The sequence below is a fragment of the Pygoscelis adeliae genome, unplaced genomic scaffold (assembly GCF_000699105.1).
Source record: "Pygoscelis adeliae isolate BGI_AS28 unplaced genomic scaffold, ASM69910v1 Scaffold45, whole genome shotgun sequence".
In the NCBI taxonomy this organism is placed as follows: domain Eukaryota; kingdom Metazoa; phylum Chordata; class Aves; order Sphenisciformes; family Spheniscidae; genus Pygoscelis; species Pygoscelis adeliae.
The window spans coordinates 13,206,696-13,213,781 of NW_008825114.1; the positions used below are offsets into that span (position 1 = coordinate 13,206,696).

Here is a 7,086-nt window from a genome sequence, read left to right on the forward strand (position 1 = left end):
GGGATTCTCGAGCTTCTGTTGGGATGTGGGCACACAGTGAATTTCTCTAACACACCAGTTGAGGTAGATGGGTTGCCTTTGGGAAAGCAATACACCTTTCCAATTCACCAGAATTCCCTTTAAATAAAAAAGAAAGCTTAAAATGAAGACAAGTTTTATTCTAGCAAAGAAAGACTCCTCCTTTTTAGGAAAACCTGCAGCTTTGGTTAGTTCTGGAAGCTCATGACAAAACAGGTGAATCTCTGTTTAAGTTTTTCTGGGACTGGGGTTACCTTTTGAAATGCATGGACTCTTTAGCAAGGCATCTCTTACATCAGGCTTACTTTTCTGCCCATAATGTCAGCAGAATTGTAGTTTCCACCAATTTCTTCGTCCTAGACTGCATGACTTGCATTGTGAAACTTTTTTTCTTGCTGCAGAAAAGGTAACAGATTATCATCCCATGCATTATCTGTAAAACATTTTAATTTCCAGCCTGTGGGATGTCACTGGTTAGTCATAGATCTCACATGATGATAATACAAAGAATCGGCTTGCATGCCCACATCCTTTTGGGGTTCAGGCAGATATTCATGGTATGTGAGTGGACTCAGTGCTTTGGTCTACTATGACAGTTTCTCTTCTCTTCCTTTCCACTGCTGTATGTAACATCATGAAGTACAGCCTCCCTTTCCTCAGTTTTCTTACTGCCACACCTTGTAAATAGAACTGAAACTACTTTGTGGAAGGGGGAAAATCAGTTGAACAAGTAATTAAGTTCACAACATGAGAGAAAAGACTAGGGCAGTCCGATCCCCCCTCAGTGTAAGTGGGGGTAACTCCACTGCCACCATTAAAGTTGGCTCTATTGCTGTTGTGAAATCCATGAGGTAGGGGAGGTGTGTCCTGGAAAACAGTGACACTGTAATGCAGCTTTATTTACAGTGCCTTCAGGGTGGCTTGCTTTCTTGATGAACAAGGTTTTGGTTCCGCTGTGTAAAACTCAACTGTTTCTCCTCCAGCCCTGTCCCACAGAGTACTATTTAAATGATGGGGAAGATTTTAAGGAGCGTTTTCACTCTGCAGATGCTCTAACTAGATCTTTGTGTTAATTGCAGTAGGTCAGCAATCACTGCTGACTTTCAGACATCAGTGCTTGATCTCTGAACAGTCAAAGCCATGGAAGGATCCACTTTCATACTTTTTTCTGTCTTGCTTTTTCAACAGTTACATCGCAAACCAGCGAAAATTAGAAAGTATCAATGACAATGAAGTTGGATTTTATGTTGGACTTAAAAATCTGTGAGTATATGGGATGCATATTTTATAAAGTGATTTTTTATTTCTTTTATAGAAGCATATAGAGACCTCATCAGAGTGTAGGCCTAACTTTGTGTGTTGTAGAGGACAGTTGTACAACTTGCAGTTCAGCCGTGTTGAGATTTCATCCACACTCTCATTTTAACCATTATTATCATTATGCTTTCCGTTATATTTTAGATGAAATATTCTAACAGTTTTACGTATTTTCACAGGACCGTGGTGGATTCAGGCTTAAGATTTGTGTCCCGTCAGGCATTTGTGAAAAACGTCAACCTACAATACATGTGAGTAAGGATAGTATCTGCCTTCTAAGTTAAAACTGCCAAACTCATGTTAATTTATTTAATTGTTAATTTATTTCTCTCTTTTACTATTTCCTTCATATAAAATGTTTTAACAAGACAGATTTATAATGGTCTTCTGTCATTAATTGACCCTAAATAAGATATGTATGGTAAGGAAGTGGCAGAACATAGGAACTGGCAGATCATAAGAGCATAACGTGCGATGGTAAAAAGACCGTCCGGTTCATTATCCTGTCTCTAACAATGGACTCTGGCTGTGTCTTTTGTGGTAAGTAGTGTAGCACAAGGAGTGCCTCTCTCTGCTGAGTGAGTTGGTGCTGAGGGTATGATGTCCACACTGTGCATCGCACTCAGTGACATGGGTTTGACTAGCTCTAGTCTGGTTCAATGGGCTGAACATGTTTTAGCAGCTGCAGTGCAGTAGGTGCATGCGTGGAGCACATCTAAAGTAATTTGACCAGTGTGCGTGCCCAGACTGTGGCATGACTTTGAACTTAAGTCCTGTTACTAGGGATCATCTGAAGATTCACTTTGGAAGCTCATTCAAGATCTGAATTAAAGCACCCAAAGCAGAATATAAGAACACGGTTACTGTCACACCCAAATGCAATTTGTGGTTCATGAACTTCAGCAAGCAGAGTTGGTGCCTGTGCAGCTTTTTGGCTGTGGTTTTCTAGATCGCTTACACTTTAGGCTTAGCAAAGGCTGAACTGGTCAAAGTTCTTTCTAAAAGTACAGGGAAAAATGGTCAGCTAAAATGAAAGACTTTGTTGGTCACTGAAGGACTGTAGTGCCTTTTGATGGGACAGACATGGAGCAGTTCGCTTTGCTACTTAGATGGAAAACTGTGGATCTAGTCCTACAAAACATTGAGATCATGTGAGGGGTTCAGTTACTCACAGGTACCCTGTTTTAGCCAAGTATTCAAGTGTGTGTTTCAGTCCATCCGTCTTCGTTAGAGATATTTAGCACTTAACTTAATCCCTTGCTTTTGTTAAAGTCCTAATGAGATCGGGAAGACATAAGGCCAAGCTTTGGGCTTGTAAGATACTTCCTTGTAATATGGAAGAACTGTTGAACTGAGCACAGGCTGATTGCTTTGCTAATGAAACGGAATCACGTTCCACACCTGTGTTTTCCAAAGAATGGCAATTAATTCATGTAAGGAAGTGGACGTGAATGTCCGTATTTGCCTAAACAGTAACTGCTGTCCTTAATGTGGAACAGTCACTGGAGGAGTGTGAACCAGATCTTGTTGGCCTATGAGGCTTACATGTTACTTCATATAGTCATTAATAAAGTAAATAGCTTTTACTATAATCAGTTGGCGATATAAGGGCTGTATCTTCTAGAGTGAATTTGTATGTTTACCTGTGTAACAATTGCTCAGTGAATTATGGTTGTAAAAGATGATGAAATTCCATAAAGCCAAGTGCATATGCACTGGCTGTGGAAATGCGCAATGAGAACTTACTGGCTGAGAGGCACATTTGCAGAGAAAGATTTAGTGGCTGTGCTAGGACAGAATCTCAGCGTAATGTGGCAGAACAAAGCAAATTCAGTGTGGGATCAAAAGGAATTTTGTGTTAGATTTCTGCATCTTTTCCCTGTTACCTTAGCTGGTAATCTATTGGAATACTGTATATAGATGAGGACACTGAATCTACCCGTCTTGAAAGATACTACAGAGAAGAGCAACAGAGCTATAAGGAGCATGTAAAGCAAATAATTTAAGGAGACTGAGAGGCTGAGTATGTTCAGTCCAAGAAAGAGAAGACTGAAAAGGAACATACATCTTCTTATCTTTAAAAGAAGAATAATTATGATGAGAAGAGCAATCAATTCTCTCCATGACCACGAGTACAGAGTGAGAAATAGTGCGTTTAATTTGGAGCGAGGTAAATAGATGTTTGGAAGACCTTCCCAGCTTTATGGGCAAGTAGACCCTGCAAAAGGTAACTGAAACAATTGGTGGGATCCTCTTGATAGGCTTTTTTGCCTGTTTCCTTAGGGAAATGGGGTTCATGCAGTCACAAAGTGTCTTTGTCTCCAGTGGTTGCTTCTAAACAAAACTTACACAAGTAAACAGGTTTTCTGAAAACTGACCATTGGACAGAGCAAGGACACCCTATTAGAGTTCCCACTTAAGGGAAAAGTATCGTTGTGCATATATGACCTGCTAGGCACGACAGAATCCACGTGGACAAGATGTCTTTAAAATACTTCAGCTTCAGGAAGAGCTTCAGCTGGAGCACACAGTCAAATGTGGAATACATATCTGTTGGTAAGCAGGCTTTACTAGATGTGTAGTTCATGAAGCTGCTTGTTAGAAACAAATTAGGCTGACTGACATCTGTTTGGTTGATGTACATGGAATCCTGATCCAGAATACTTACGTTATGAACCAGGAGCTTATCCAGTCTCGTACTGTGTTTTCTTTTGGTGGGGATTTAGTAATGTTAGCAGACACAGGATAAGCCCAGATAAGATGGAAAATATTAAGTGGCACCACCTGCTCTATATGCGCATGACAAAGCAGTAAGTATGCAAACGTTCTTTTGCTGAGGCTGATCTATTATCCCTGCAAAAAATGCATTTGTTTGTTTTCTCTGGGAAGTCTTGATGCACACTAAAATGTTTCTGAAAGCCCCAATGAATCACTGCTTGTTGTCATCAGCAATAAAACTCCTGTTGACTGCACTGGGAATGAAGTGCAGCCCCTGTTGTGGTTGGGACAGTGAAAATTATTAACAGCTGAAATCATTTCACTTTGCAAGAGTAACCTCCAAGTACAGGTCTTTGAGAAGTCTTGCATTTTATTTTGAAACAACAGTTTGTTACTATCCCATAAAGAAAACAAAAACTCCAAACACTTTTCTGAAGACTGATGTAACTGTATAAGCTTTAATTTTGCTAGTGATACTATTACAGTTTTCTTTTTCTTCTATGAAAAATCTTTTGATGTAGTTAAGGAGCTTTATTATATGAACGTAGTATTTATTTTATGAATCATAGAAGAATATCAGATTATAAGGAACTTATTAACACACATTTCCTTAAGCCCTTTTTTGTCATTACCTTATTTTCTTGGCCAAACTTCTGTAGCCCAGCTATCTTTCTGGAGTTATGTACGATGAGAAGATTTGAGTAATAACATAAACAACAGGAAAATAAATGCTCTAATAGGTATTACTTAAATGTAATTGATAGCCTTGCTCATCTAATTCTGGTATTCTCATTGACCTTAGACTCAAATTAGTCAACAGTTGCATTTAACAAGCTATTAAACAGTCCTAGTTTAGTAGTACTGTAATTTATAAGCTGATCTGCTGCTAACAGTAATTTTAACGGACTTGTGTAATACATGTGCATGGTGTACTGTCAATACCTTTATACATAAAAACACATTTCACAGCAAGCATGTATTTCCAAAAACGTTAAAAAATAGCTATTGTTATGTGCCAGGCTGTGTATAATTGCATTGCTGAATCATAGATTTGTGAGTGTAGTATATATACAGCTCTAGGTGTTAAGATGTGTTTGTATCTCTACACTGTTCAGGGTTAGGTAGGGCAGCCAACTGAAACTGTTTGAGACCTTGCTGCAGATTTTCCCTTGCTTGCACACAGGGCTGGCTTCAGCCATAGGCAGAGCAGGCAGTTGCCTGTGGAGGGAGACTGAGCGTAGCAAAATGGCCCTTTCTTCACCTCTTACCCCCAGTTCTCCTTAGAGCTGTTCCCTCCTCTTCCTTCTTGCCTCCCCTTGCTAGGAACGCTATAGGCAGTAGAGCTGTGCCTGTGTTGCTAGCTTTTGTGAATATTTATGCAGCTTCTCAGGCTGCTTTTGTACTCCTCACATTGCCACAGGTTTGCTTTTGGCTGAATTAGGGCTAGCAAGTTTAAAGTGAGCTTGATATTCCTATGTGAAATACGGGCATGCTTTTGACTGAATTTGGGTCCTCTCCTTATGTATAGCTTTGGAGCCAGGCTCTGTACTCCTGACTTTTTTTTTTTTTTAATGAAAAAAGGCTTCAGAACCCCAGATAGATCTTCTTTGGGCTGCTTTGATGATGATCTTTTGTGGGTAGTTGAACTGGGGAACTAATGTATATTCTTTTTCCATAGAAGTGGAAGTGTGGTCCTTAACTACTCCATAATAAGCCTGGCAGTGATTTTTTCACTTAACATGAATTAAAGAGACTGCAGCAGGCATCTCTATAATCAATATACAGTGCTCAGTTTATGAAAAATATATATAACATTAAATTTACTGTCAAAGTACCATTTAAGGTGATAAATCTGTAACAGTGGTCTGAAAAATTTCTGTTGAATTACTTGTCAACTTCAAAAACCTTAAAGTGCTAAACTACATGGCAGAAAAGGCTACAGTCCTGGAAGCACTAAATGTTTCAACCCATGATCAAGAATATAGGCACAGGAATTTTTTAATTAATTTTCTTACTGTTCTTACTTCCTTTTTCTGGTGCATATCAAGCACAACTGGTAAAAATCTGAGAAGACAATTAAAGCTATCAAGGTGCTTTTGGTTTTTCAAAAGTGGAGTTGTTAAAAACAAAATAATGACTCTCTATTCTTTTGATAGTTTTATTAAATTATCAGTCCCATTTTTTCACTGGCTCACATGGAGTCATTGATACCTGCACGAAGTGTTCAGAAAGTAACACATATGGTGACATTTGGGCAGTAAGTCTGGCTCATGAATCTAAACAAGTAAGGGCTATTCTTCTGCCTGAAGGTTTGCAGTAATCCTCCAAAAGCAATGACTGGCCTGAGGCTAAATGAGAAGAAGATACAGCTATGGAGCACCTAATTCTCACAGTCTGCTGTCTGATAGAGTACATAGCTCTGAAGCAGGCAGCTCAGCACCTCACAAAGAGATGGGATGAGTAGAGGACCATGAGCAAGTTGAGCAAGGAAACGTTAAGCAGCCAGGAGGAAATCTTCAGGAAAGATAGGACTTTAGTCCTGCCTGTGAAGTAGTGTCCTGGTTTCAGCTGGGATAGAGTTAATTTTCTTCCTAGTAGCTGGTACAGTGCTGTGGTTTGGATTTAGGATGAGAATAATGTTAGCACACCCATGTTTTAGCTGTTGCTAAGCAGTGCTTACACTAGTCAAGGACTTTTCAGCTTCCCATGCTCTGCTGACTGAGAAGGCTGGAGGTGCACCAGAAGCCGGGAGGGGGCACAGCCAGGACAGCTGACCCAAACTGGCCAAAGGGGTATTCCATACCACGTGACGTCATGCTCAGTACATAAACTGGGGAAAGCTGGCTGGGGTAGGGGGGAGCTGCTGCTCAGGGACTGGCTGGGCATCAGTTGGTGGGTGGTGAGCAATTGCATTGTGCATCACTTGCTTTGTATATTATTATTATTACTACTACTATTATTATTAGGATTTTAATTTTATTTCAATTATTAAACTGTTTTTATCTCAACCCACGAGTTTTCTCACTTTTACTC

The 7,086-nt window shown here is 39.8% G+C and overlaps 1 protein-coding gene across 1 annotated transcript in view; it reads left to right on the plus strand.

Moving 5' to 3' along the window:
* Window positions 1-1,208: 1,208 nt before the first annotated feature.
* NTRK2 (neurotrophic tyrosine kinase, receptor, type 2) overlaps window positions 1,209-7,086 on the plus strand; it is a 190,387-nt gene continuing 184,509 nt past the window's right edge. The window contains exons 1-2 of the mRNA XM_009328121.1: window positions 1,209-1,281; window positions 1,515-1,586. The gene's annotated coding sequence lies outside the window, so the exon portion shown is untranslated. The remainder of the gene's footprint in view (window positions 1,282-1,514; window positions 1,587-7,086) is intronic.